Below are 13,491 nucleotides of genomic sequence, written 5' to 3'. Positions count from 1 at the left end.
TTGGGGGGCATTGTGCCATGGTTTTCTTTTGCCAGAGTCCTTCTGAACTGAAACTGATTTCTTTTGGGATCTTTCTCCACCAAGAGATGTACTAGTTATGAGTATTTGCATCCTTTCCATCTCCTGAGACTCCAAAGCCCAAGGGAATGACATGATTAGCCCAATGCTTTAGGAGTCTTATATTAGTGGTAGTACAAAGGATGGATTGGAAAGTGGAGGGACTTGAGGCAAACAGACCACTTAAGAGATTATAGTAATTGAGAGGCAAGGAGGAACTGAACCAGGACAGTTACTGTTGAGTGGAGACAAACGACCAGAATCGAGAGATGTTATGAGATAGAATTTGTCAGTTGGATCTCTAGGGTGAGTGAGAGTGAGAAGTCAAGAATTACACAGATTTCAAACCTGGGTAACTGGAAGTTTGGAAGAATGGTGGATTTGGGGAAAAATCTACTGAGTTGTTTTAAACATGTTGAATTAGAAATGCCCTTAAGACAGTTAGTTGAAAAAATTCAATAGGCAGTTTGTGATGTGAGATCACAAGAGATGCTCAAGAGATACTAGGGCTGAATATATGGATCTGAGAATTATCTTCCAGGTAATAGATAAATCATGATAGTTATATGGCATATAATCATATGTTATGATTATAGTAATATAAATATATGATTGCAATAATTATTCATTGATAATTGAACTTATAGTAGGTAATAAGATCACCAAGTGAGAGAGTATAAAGAAAAAAAGAGATGAGGATCCAGTACAGAGGCTAGGGTTAGGTAGGCAGTAAATAGATGAGGAATCTGCAGAGGGCACTGAGATATGAACAACCATAGAAGGAGAACCAAGAAACATCAGCATCAAAAAAAAGTCTAGAAAGGAGAGAATATAGGAAGAGAATGTGGTCAGTAGTATCAAATGCTATATACTACCAGAGAGGTCAAGAGAGATGAACACTGAGAAAAGGCTATTAATTTTGGCAATTAGATCATTAGCAGTTCTGGATAGAACATGATTAGCTGAGTGATAAAATTGGAAGCTAACATTGAGTGCTAACTTTTTTCCTAAGGAATTTAGCTGGGAAAAGAAGGAAAGATATAAGACAATAGTTAGCAGGGATGGTAGGATCTAGTAAGGATTTTTTAAGGGTATGGAGACTTGAGCATGTTTGTAGGAAGGAAGAAAACTAAATATGAAAGAAACAGAGAATCCTAATGGAGGCAATCTGCCAGAGAAGACAGAAGGGGATGAGATCAAGAGGATCAAGGATGGAGTGGTCACATCTTTATCAGAATCTAAAGTAAAGGGGAAAGTGATGGAAGATAAAGACTAGGTGTTCCGAGATGAATAGGATGAATTGTGAGAGGAAAAGAAGGGAAGAAGAGGGAATGCCAGTCAAATAGCTTTGGTTTCTTTAGTAAAGTTTGATGCTTTACTGGGATGACTAGCACTTCTGGTGTGACTTTACAGGGATGCTTATCCTTCTTTGGTGTCCACCTGTCACCCAGCTCTCGCCTGTGGCTTCAAGAAGCTATAGTGAGGACAGGGGTCACACACTTCTTGGCAGATGGGCTAAACTAGGTTGAGGGTAACCAAAAGGCTTCAAATACATTTGTGAGGTAAGAGGTATCTACTGTAAACATGTGAAGATTTGCTCTGGCAGAATGGATGGATGAGAACAATTGGTTCCAACAACTTCGAAGGCAGCTAAAGTAGGCACTATGGAGTGCTTAGAGTTTGGTCAGACATGGAAGACACCAAAGTCATCCACTGCATCGCAAACCATCACTGGTCATCTGGGCTTTTGTCTTGCCACTGGACTTTGATGACTCTGGAAGAGAGAGTGAGGTTGGTGGCTCTGTGTAACTCTGCCTCATTTAAATTCAATTCACACACAAGGCAAGACATCATTGGTCCTCCCTGAAGATGAAGGATGGACAGCCACAAAATTTGAAGTTAGGTTCTATCTGAAACAGTCAGGGAGTGGATACTGTTGGAGGCTTGAGGAGAGAAAAGAAGATTTAGAACAGCTTCTGGGTGCAATGGCACAAGAAATCAATTGACAAAGAGTGAATGGTTGTTATGAGGGCCTACTTGAGATTAGATAACATAAATTTGTGGTGGATACAGTCAATATGGTTGCAAGACTTGTCACTGTTTCTAGCAACACATGAATAACAGCAGAAGAGGTGGATGGTGGGAATAGTCTAGAGTTGGGGTTTGGCAAAGCATGGTCAGTGGTGATAGGATAAATGAGTTCCCTGGAAACATCTTTTCTTTTCTTTTTTCTTTTCTTTTCTTTTTTCTTTTCATTTCTTTTCTTCTTTTCTCTTTCCTTTCCTTTCCTTTCCTTTCCTTTCCTTTCCTTTCCTTTCCTTTCCTTTCCTTTCCTTTCCTTTCCTTTCCTTTCCTTTCCTTTCCTTTCCTTTCCTTTCCTTTCCTTTCCTTTCCTTTCCTTTCCTTTCCTTTCTTTTCCTTTCCTTTCCTTTCTTTTCTTTTTTCTTCCCTTTTCTTTTCTCTTCTTTTCTTTTCTTTTCTTTTCTTTTTGCCTTTCTTTGTATCTCCAGCAGTTAGTACCTGACACATATCAGGTGCTCAGTAAATGACAGTTGACTGACTGACTGAAAAAAAAGATCAACAAAAATCCCTTCTTTGCATTTTTAAGTGGGCGTCTAAATTTTTTAAAGTGGAAATACAGATTTCTTGATTGCTGCTAAATTTTTAGGTTGGAATTATTCAATTTATCAGAAATAATGGACTTAATGCAAAATCTCCTAATTCCTCAGTCAACACTTGTGTGTCCTAATAATGGCTCCGGGTATACTCTTCTGGACTTGATAGGTGATATGGTGTAAAAATGAAAAAGATACAATGTTTGGACATGACTTTGTCTGAACTACACTTTTCTTTCATGCTTTTTGAAAGAATATGCCAGAAGAATGAGAATATTTATTAGAAATAAAATGTGATTAGGTGACTTTTCACATTATTTACTTACTTGTTGATTTTGTGGGAAAGTACCCTTTGTTACTAATGGTAATTTGAATTTCTCTAGCTTTCTCCTTTAGGAAAGGGATAATCCTACAACATTCCAAAAACATCATAGAAATCTGTACACAGAAATTCCAATGTCTTGTCTCTACTCTTGTGTAAGTTTTGAGCCTGGTGATAGTAGAGATGTCTCAGTTTGTAACAAAACTTGAAAGCTGCTTTCACTTATATCCACTAAGAGGGTACATTTAAATTGACTTATTAACACATGCTTAGTGCCTTATCAGTCAGCATAGCCTATGCTTACAAGGTGGAAGAGAGGTTTGCTAGCCTAGCATTTTGGAGATGCTAGCATTTTTATATTTGTTTGGTGAGCCATCTTCTTTAAATTTTTATTGAAAACTAAGGTTTGTACATCATGAATAAACCAATGACCAAAAAAAAAAAACCAACTCAGAAATATTGCCTTAATGTATTTCAGTGATGGGAATATGGTTGTGTGACAAAGAAAGGGATATTTATAAAACTTTAGCAGCAATTTAATTCAAAGGCATTTAGGTCATGCCATGGTTAAAGAACTGGGCTTTAAATCAGGGAGACTCACTCATCTTTCTGAGTTCAAAGGTAGCCTCAGACACTTACTTACTGTGTGACCATAGGCCAGTCACTTAACCCTGTTTGCCTCAGTTCCTCATCCATAAAATGAACTGGAAAAGGAAATGATAAACCACTCCAGTGTCCTTGCCAAAAAAAAAAAAAAGACTGAAATGACTGACCACCCACCAACAAATTAATTTAAAGGCAAATTACGCAAATATGGTTGATAGTATTGATTTTCAATATTAATTTTGTGGCAGCTAATTGGCACAGTGGATAGAGTGTCCACCTTGGAGTCAGGAGGAGATGGGTTTAAATCAGGCTTCAGACACTTATTAGCTGTGTGACCCTGGGCAAATCACTTATGCTTGTTTGCCTCGGTTTCTCCTCTGTAAAATGAGCTGGAGAAGAAAATGTTAAGCCACTCCAATATCCTTGCCAAGAAAAACTGAAAAACTAATGAATAATAACAACAAAAAAAACTGCCCAGGAATTTGGTAAGCATCTACTATGTATGTTAGTCTCTGGGGATACAATGACAAAATAAAATGGCCCCTAACCTCAAGGAGCTTACAGTATACTGTACAAAGATACATAAATACAAAATAATTTTGTATAGAGGCAACATAATATAACAGATAGGGTAGTGGACTTGGTTTTAGGAAGGTCTGAAATCAATTCCTGCTTACTAGTTGGGTGATTCTGAGTAATCTGTATGCCTCAGTTTTCTCATTTGTAAAATGAGGAAATTAGATAGAATGGCCTGTACAATCTCTTTTGGCTCAAAATCCAGGTTCCTATAAATATAACGGCATTTTAAGAGGGCCAGAGAGCACTAACTGGGGAGGGAAGATCAGGAAGGGCCTCCAGGAAGAGGTGGTACTTCTCCCTAAAGGGACCTGGGTGTCCTAAGAGGCAGGACAGAGGAGGGAGAATATTCCAGACATTGGGCATGTGTAGTTTATGTGTTCTAATGCCACAGCAGAGTTAAACATTGCTCATCTAGTTTCTTAGTGAACATATTATTAGCTCAAAAGACAAAAAGAATATTACACCTGTATTAAAGACAGTCCAACTCTAAAGTTTAGTTGATTGTTTCTTTGGAAATTCTGTCAAAAACTGATCCAAATAGTCTGAGATCAGAGTTCCATATTTTGAGTTTTAAGACATTGAATATTGGGTAAGAATTTCTAAATGACGCCAAGGCTTTCGGTCCTAATCCCTCTATTGCCAGTAGCTCTCAGTGGAGTGATTGTTAGTTTATCTTATGTCTCAGGGCTCTGCTGTAAGGAATGCAGAGAATTAGCCCTGTATGGGTTTTAGGTGGTGGAGGGGGCTGGGAGGGCTGTTGGTTAGTACATACCATCCTGTTAGGCTGTTAGTATACTAACCATAGACTTGGGAGAGCTAGAAAATACCTCAGAGGTTCCCCAGCCCAAATTTCTCATTTTCCAGATGAGAAAATTAAGGTAGGGAAGAATGACAGTAACTTATTCAAGATCATACGTACAATGAATAGCTGAGTAGAGACTTGAAGCCAGATCTTCCAAATCCAGGGTCTCTACTGATTCTATCACCTCACTACCCTCTACTGCTTCTATCATCTCACTACTCTCTATTACCTAAAAAGGCAATTCTAAAATATTCATGTATCTCCCTTGTACCTAAGGGCTTCCACCAGAAGTGTGGTGCTCATGTGTGCAATATCATGCAGATTACAGCCTCCTTGAGGGTAGGGAATGCTTTATTCTTTGTAATTGCATCCCCAGTGTTTAATACAATGCCTGGTGCAGAGTAGACACTTAAGACACTTATTGATGTACATGTTAACATGCTTCTATTTTATTGTTTGCTGTTGATTGATTGATATGGGACTCTTGTAACAGTCTCATTTGCATGGTTTGGTACTGTGTATCTCTCTAACAACTGGGCAGGACTGGCAATACCCAATAGCGAATTGACTTACCATAGCAGTATCAAAACCTAGTAGCTGCACTGATCTCAGCAACTGCAGCACCAGTTCCCTAGCCCTCACCCCAAATGGGCATTTTCCTCAGTTTGCTTTTCCTTAAGAATTTCTCTAGATATATGTGGGGATCATGAGATCAAATATTTAGAGCTAAAATGAACCTTGAGGTCATTGAATCCAGCTCCTTCATTTTACAGATAAGGAAACTGAGGCACAGAGAGGTTAAGTTATTTGCCCATTGGTTCCAGGGCTTTTCCTCTGCACTCCAGAGTTATGAATTACCTTTAGAGGACCCCCACCCCTCTCTGAGGCTTTGTTGTACACAGATGAGTTGCCTAGTCTTTTAACAGCTTGATGTGGAGAAGCTTTCCTTTTACTAGCTTGCATGCTCCTTATATGCACAAGTACACAAGATCTTTCAGTAGAACTTTGTATCCTTATATAAGAGCTTGACAATGAATTTGGGCATTGTGCCATGGTTTGCTTCTGTCAGAGCCCTTCTGAGATGAAACTGCTAAGCTTCTTTTGGCTTCTTTCTCTACCATGAGATGTGTTGGTTACGAGTATTTACATCCTTTCCATCTCCTGAGACTCCAGATCCCAAATCAATATGTCAGCATGACTCTCACTCAAACATCAACAGGTATGATGAAAGCCTGTGACATCGTTTCTAGGGGAGGAAGGAAGGAAAGAAACAAGCATATATTTAGTGCCTAATATGTGCCAAGCACTGTGCTAGGCACTATACAAATATAACCTCATTTGATCCTCACAACAGTGCTGGGAGCTAGGTATTGTTTTACAGCTGAGGGAACAGAGGAAGACAGAGGTTGAGCGATATGCGCAGGAGAGCATAGTTAGAAAGTGTCTAAGGCTGAAATTGAACTCAGGTTTTCCTTCCTCTATGAAAGGAGTGCTTGCTTTGTGAGGTCTTCCTTCAGTGATAAAGGAATTTACCAAACTGTAACCAGATCATTCAGAAGTCAGTGAACTGGATTCTGTGTGTTGCTCCTTGGACACATCCCTCATCCTATTTGTGCAGTGAAAACATTCCTGTCTTCTTACACAGTTTTGCTGCTGTTCATCCTTCATATTTGAAGAGTCCCTGTCACATCAGAAGGTGATGTCTTGATTTGCAAATGAATTAGAATTAAGTGAGGCAGGTCTGTGCAAAGTCACCAGCCTTACTCTCTCCAGAGTCATCAGAGTCATGTGTCAGGATGACTGACGAAGGTCTCCTCTTACAGAGCTGATTCCTTGATCAAGGTTTCCCTTCTTCTGCTACTAGAGAGCCACTAAAGTCAAGCTATCAGTCTCTATTTTTGAATGTGAAGAGTCAGTTATGATAGTCACTGTGGAATAATTGCCAATGTGACATCTCTTACTGTGTTTTAGGAATTTTTGAACGATCGCATGGGTCTGGTAACTCATGGAACATTTCCTTGTGGTTTCCCCAGGCATGACTTTGACCTTAGTTACTTTGCCATCTTTCAGATCTTTTACATCTTTTTCCAATATTTTTCAACATCAACCTATTACTCTCTGTTATCAGTCCTAATATCAAGAACTCCCTATGCATCTCCATGCCCATAATTAATTCAAAAACAACTTCATTTTAACTGATTCAGCCTCCATTTTAAGACAGAGTTCCATGATATCACCAGCAATGCTAGCATGAGCACTAAGCACAAGATATTACATAGTAATAGCCCAATAAAGTAAGGTTGTATAAGTAAGGTAATATGTTATACATATAAAGTGACATGATAAAGTGATACATTGGTGACAATGCAACATAAATGCATGTGTAAGATTATGTGAAATGGTTTTGATACCTGCATTCATGCATCAATAATTAATATATAGCTTACGATATCTACTAGTTCAGTGCTTCAGATATATACTTTACAAAATCATCAATATATGCTTAGTGCATAGGCTAGGAACAACACCTATTCAGGCAGAGCTAGGTTTTTCCTAAAAGGTAATGAAACCATTCTTTAGACTTCATTGTTCCAAAGGACTAAGGCTTGAATCATTGAGGTAGTTTCCTGGTCAGCAAAACCAAAGGATATATGCCCCCTAGAAGACATAAGAAACTTGTCAAAGGTATATGGGAAATATTCAGTAAATAACTATATTATCCTATGAAAGAATCCTAAAAGTAGTAGAGATTATGAAAAAGAGTGAACACGTACCAAGGAATGTTTTCTGTATGAAAAATTAATCTATTTTATTTCTTATATGGATGTACATAATAAACTCTCAAATTTCTTTCCATTCATAGTGAATAAGGGATAAGGTTTGAATTGAATAAGGTTTGAATTTATGTTGAATAAGGGTTGCTGAAAGCCAAGAGTGTTTGGGGACTGAAAAAGTTTGGAAATCTTGTTCTAAGTACAAAAGGCAAGAGTAGATTGAGTTTCCTCAGGCTTGTTGATGAAGCATGTCATAAGGGCCAATGTGGAAACAAAGGGGAACTGCGCTTAACTGACTCCAAATTCAGTGTTAAAGATTCTGAATGGGTTGTTAATAATATTATACTTAAATCTAGGAGGTAGGATAAGACCAGTTTAAGCAGTGATTGAGAACAGTTAATAATTAATGAGTGAGATTTCATATTGTACCCTAAACTATTTATTTCTTCAGCTCTTTACTTGTACATCTTATTAAATATAATATTCTTGGAATGTTACGCTTAAATATTTTTTAACAAAGAGTTATTTCATAATTGAAGTATAATTGAGTGGAAAATTATGCAGTTTTCTTTGACTCAATCAATCAAAAGCATTTACTAAATGCTTACTAGGTGCCAGGCACCATGCTGCGCCTCGAGAATGCAAAGAGGAAAGTCCCTGTTCTAAGGGTCCATGTGGAATCCTTAGTCCTGAGCAACAGTAACAGCATCGTCATCATTATTAAGGGAGCACTAGCCACTTCCCGGAAACGTATTCTCCTTCTAGACAAAGTAGCTGGGCTAACATAAAGGGTCTGATGTCCTTATCTTACACAGCTAAATCCGTGGAGGGACAACAAATATTGCAGCTTCACCGGATCATTTATAACACATCACACAGTCTTAGAGTCATTACATTTTATATGGATTATGACAGCTTGCAATTTTTATAATGTGTACAGAAATCTATTCATTATCATCAAAGCACAGATAGGAAAATTTTCCATAGTATACGTCATGAAGTCAGTTTAAAATTTCTATTCAAAAACTTTTAACTTTGTTCAAACTTCACTGTCTCATGTAAGGGATAGAGGTTCTTTAAGAAAACTTTTTTAAGAGGCGGTTGGTGGCACAGAGCTGAGGTCCCCTGGAAGGAGTGGATATGTCACACAAACAAATTGACTACTGGGACAAATATGACGATGAAGAGTTTGAGTACCAGCATGTCATATTGCCAAGGAGACAGCCAAACTGGTCCCTAACACCCACTTGATGTCTGAGTCTGAGTGGAGGAACCTTGGTGTCCAGCAGAGTCAGGGATGGGTCCGTTACGTGATCCACGAACCAGAGCCTCACATCTTGCTGTGGCCATTGCCTAAGAAGCCTAAGAAATGAAAGAGTATGCCTCTTCTGTTCCAAGCTGTACATGGCTCTCCTTACCTGCTAACATCTTTCTGCTAACAGTCTTGATTTTTTGTTTCTCACTTGGGATATTTAAAAGTTGTTTAATACACTATTTGAAAGTGCTGGTGACTTTCTTGTTTCTTTAGCAAAGCTGACACCACCACCACTACCCCACTGGGTGCTCTGATGAATGTAACTTCAGCAGAGCTTTGCCTCCAAAAGCCATGACAAGCTGTAATAGTAACTTAAATGGAAAGATTTTTCTCATTAATTAATAGGCTCATATAATCTGGAAGCCTGGGTCACAGGAGCTTGCTGAAGAGGTGGAACAGAAACCGGGAGGAAGTGAGTGGGTGGTATCAGGACAGAGGGGAAAGAATGCAGACCAACTGACACAGTGTGACAGCTGATAGTGAGAAGGCCCTGGCTGAGGGAGGGGAAGTTTGAGAATGTCTTTGCCTCCTGCTATGAACATGCTTATTAACTTCTTGGTCACCATGATGGATTTTGCTTTCTCGTTCTGGGATTTGGCTTTCTGATGTTTAAATACATGTTTTCCTTCTGCCTTCTATATAGAGAGTCTTTCTTTTTTTTGCAATTGAGAACTATGCCGGCATATTCATAGTCACCACCAGTGCTGTGAATATGGCTTTGGTGAAGCACAAGCTTCATATCAAGCTGAACGTATTGGATAGATGAATAAAGCACCAAGAGTGACTGAAGATTCATCACTGTTTAGTTGTGGGGCATGTATAATTGTCTCTGTTTGCGTCCCCCCCACCACCCAGGTTGTGTACAAGGTGACTTAATGGGTTTATATTTTCATTTGTTGGAAACTTTCCATTTTATTCAAGAAATGCCTGTTCTGTTTAAATCTCTTGAATAAAGAGGAAGTTTTTGTAATTCATTCTTAGGTTCCTTCCATCTGTGATCAGGATGAGTGTCATTAATGAGATACCAGGGTCCTAATTATCTGACTTCAGTACTTTTTGGATGAGTCTCATTTCAGGGAGCTGATTTCAAAAATAGATTAGGCTGATCATTCTCAATCATCTGCTGGAAATTGTCATTTCAAACCTTCGCTGGCTCAGGGCAGCTCTCTCAATAAGCTTGTCACGAAAAAACCTTTTTTTTTTTTTTTGAAATGAAAAGTTTTAGTTGATCTACTAGAATGTGACTAAGAGAAATCAAATTACATTTGGCTCCAAGTTTTGTATGTAAAACACTTTAAACTACTTCCTAGGTAGCAAACGTTTGCTTGTCATGTGCCAGGCATTATGATAAACATGGGGGTTAAAAATACAAACAAAAATAAAAATAGTTCCTACCTTGAAGTAGCTTACATTCTAATGGGGGAAGAGAACATATAAAAAGGGAGGGGTACCTGTGGGAGGAGAGAATGATGATCAAGTACAAAGAGATCATGTTTGGCCTGGTGTCCTCACCAAAATGGAAGCCGTGGGAAGAACTCACCATTGGGAGAGTCGAGTTACAGGGCTAGAGGAATGTTCCAGGGTGAGAAAGCCCCAGGCCCCACCATGAGAAATGCCATGGTGAGAAGACAGCTGAGGCACAGAGGCAAAGTCTGAGAATTACAAGCAGAGATGGAAAGGGAAGAAAGTTGGCCTACTCCTAGACAGCAATCTGATAAAAGGAAGAGAGGGAATGAGGGGACTGAAAGTGAGTCCTTCTCAAATAAATAAAAACTCAAAAGCAAACTGTCAAAGTCACCTCCTGCACTGGGAAGGATCTTAGTCACTGGATTTTCTGCATGTTCAAAATGTAAATATTTCCAACATGACGGGTGTTCATCAGAACTGCCGAGCTGCTAAGTAAGGTGCATGCCTAAATGGTACTTCAGAAGAGGTTAAAAGTCTGTAGAGGTTAAAAGATGGAAGCATTGAAAGGTTAAAAAGAGAAAGCCTTCTGATACAAAATAGACATTTCCCACTCTAGAAAGGGTAGAAAGCTCAAATACCTTAATTGCTTCAGAAGAGGCCAGTAAGACCATGAACCTGACTCCAGAGCACAGACGGCATTCCCACAGTTGTCGCTAACCACTCATCTACAGAAAATTCCCAAAGAAATATGAGAAGTAAAAACAAATACTGATCACACGCTAAAGGAATATGGAGGGAAGGGGTTTTTAAGCAGAAAGAATTTATATAAAAGGAAAGGGAAATATTTTTCCAGTTCTTGTTGGCAAGTGACTAACAGTCTCAGATCTGAGGCTCTCAGGTAGTTTAAGGGAAGAAACTTCTGATGATCCTAAGCAAAGGATCATTGCTCTAGCTGAAATAGTTTTTGTAGCACTTCAAGTGAGGACAGTACAGCATCCCCTCAGCCCAGCCAATAGCTGAAGAGGCAAAAAGAATGCAGCTGCTCATCAAAGAATCCAGAAGACTAATGGACCGACCATCTACCAAAGATTCTATGCTCTGACAGAGCAACCTCACCAACCATGTGTGTGTGTGTGTGTGTGTGTGTGTGTGTGTATGTGTGTGTGTGTGTAGGGGGGTGGTATCCACTTTTTGTGGCCTCCCCAGTAGTGTCCAGCAGTGGCTGCCCAAAAGCCACCTGCTCAGTCCACCCCAGCAGTTATGGAGCCTGATGAGGAGCTGGGGCAGGGATGTATTGAGTGACCTTCCAGGTCAATCAATCAACACCATACCCAAAGAGGGAAAAAGCCAGCTGAGCTATCGGAGATACCCAGCTGAAAGGAAGAGTGACTCATAGCAAACCTGAGGAGTGTCCTTGGAACAACATAAAGGATATCAAGGCCCTCCTAGTTAAAAATTGCCTTGACCATCTATGTTCCCAGACATGTGCCTCATATCATTGTACTTGGGTTCCTGTCCACACTTTCCCTCTCCTGGATCTTGGTCTATTTATATTGTGAGAAAGTATGCCCCTGATGTTGAAGGAAATGATTTATAATGACTTCTGACTATTTCAGTAAATGCTTTTGTTAAAGATCTGGGTCTACTGACTGTTAAGGAGAAGCACAACCACAGAGACTTGTGATCTTGTGTTTGGGAGGATAGCCACCTACAAGGTCACCTCTGGGGTGCTGAGAGTATCAGCAACCATGCCTCTGGGGGTCCAACTAGGCAGTAACAGTGTGAGATGGGTAAGGGCCAAGGGGGTATTACCCCTAGAAAAGTGACTAAAATGTACTCCTTCTCGTCACTGGAGAAACTAAAGGGATCTCAATAGAAAAGATAGAGGCATAAAAAGTCGAGGAAGTCATTTAGAAGTGTTTTTAAAGTTATTAGCTTAAAGCCTCCCTCAGGCTCGTATGTATCATACAAGTCTTGGAGAGGTTTTGACTCCATATCAAGCTAAGATTCATAATAAATGGTAAAAGAAAAATTAAGAATTTGTGAGAATGGTATAAGTTTGTTTTATAGACATCATTTCTTTAAAAATTCTCTCTAAACTATTACCTCTAAAAATGTTTAATGTATTTATTAAAAGTTAGAGTTGTATTTTTAATGCAATAGGAGACTACCTAATGAGACCAGGCCTTAGAATATGCACAATATGCTTTGCCTAGTGTCACTACACTTAGAGCCTTGGTGAGATTGCTTTTGGAAATGATGAAGAACTTTTCCTTCCCCATTTCAGAACATTTTAGTTATCTTGTGACTGTTTTCTGTTGGCTTATAGTATGAAAAAAAAAAGAGAATCTTCACTGGCTGCTGAGCCAGAAGAGAGTCTCCACACAAAAGGAGCAAAGGGGCAAATTCTTCTGTCTCTTTTCTGGCAGCTTTAGAGTAAGGAGGAAGAGGTATTGCATGCCTCCACGGGGTGTTTATGTTGCAAGGGTGGTAAGTGGAAGGAGTAGCCTGCTGTGGCTGTCCCCACCTGGCCCCTATGTGTCTGTGAACACATGGCACTTCTGCTTCTTCTATTCCCGCTGTACTTATTCTTTCCTGATCTTAGGTGGATGCATTTAAATGATGGATCATATCAGATTACAACTTCTGCACTTTGAAAAGCCAGTAGAACCACCAAAGTTCTCATCAGTAACAAAAGCTAATAGTAGCAGCAGCCAAGTCCAGCGAGTGACCAGTTCTGAGGAGCAAAGCTTGGCAGCTGAGATTCTGTGTCCTGCAGGAGAAGGAGTGATTCTTTCATTGGTTATGCCACTCCCCAAAGTGAACTTAGTGAGGACTCTTTAAGAGAAAGGATTTTCAAAGCAGAAAGTACCCACTACTCCAGTGGGGATTAATGTATTACAACCACTACTTTAGATTTGAGTCTACTCTTCCCAGGGGCTACATGGGAGCATAAAGGGGAACATAGACTCCCCAACTTAGGTCGATTTTGTTGTATCTGTGTCCTTGTTTTC

General features: G+C 39.5%; 1 pseudogene; it reads left to right on the top strand.

The window, feature by feature from the left end:
- Positions 1 to 8,895: 8,895 nt before the first annotated feature.
- Positions 8,896 to 9,128, top strand: LOC140531572 (cyclin-dependent kinases regulatory subunit 1 pseudogene; annotated as a pseudogene).
- The last annotated feature ends 4,363 nt before the right edge of the window (positions 9,129 to 13,491 follow it).

The sequence above is a fragment of the Notamacropus eugenii genome, chromosome 3 (genome assembly GCF_028372415.1).
Source record: "Notamacropus eugenii isolate mMacEug1 chromosome 3, mMacEug1.pri_v2, whole genome shotgun sequence".
NCBI classification, from domain to species: Eukaryota; Metazoa; Chordata; class Mammalia; order Diprotodontia; family Macropodidae; genus Notamacropus; species Notamacropus eugenii.
This window is presented reverse-complemented; position numbering and strand designations above follow the sequence as displayed.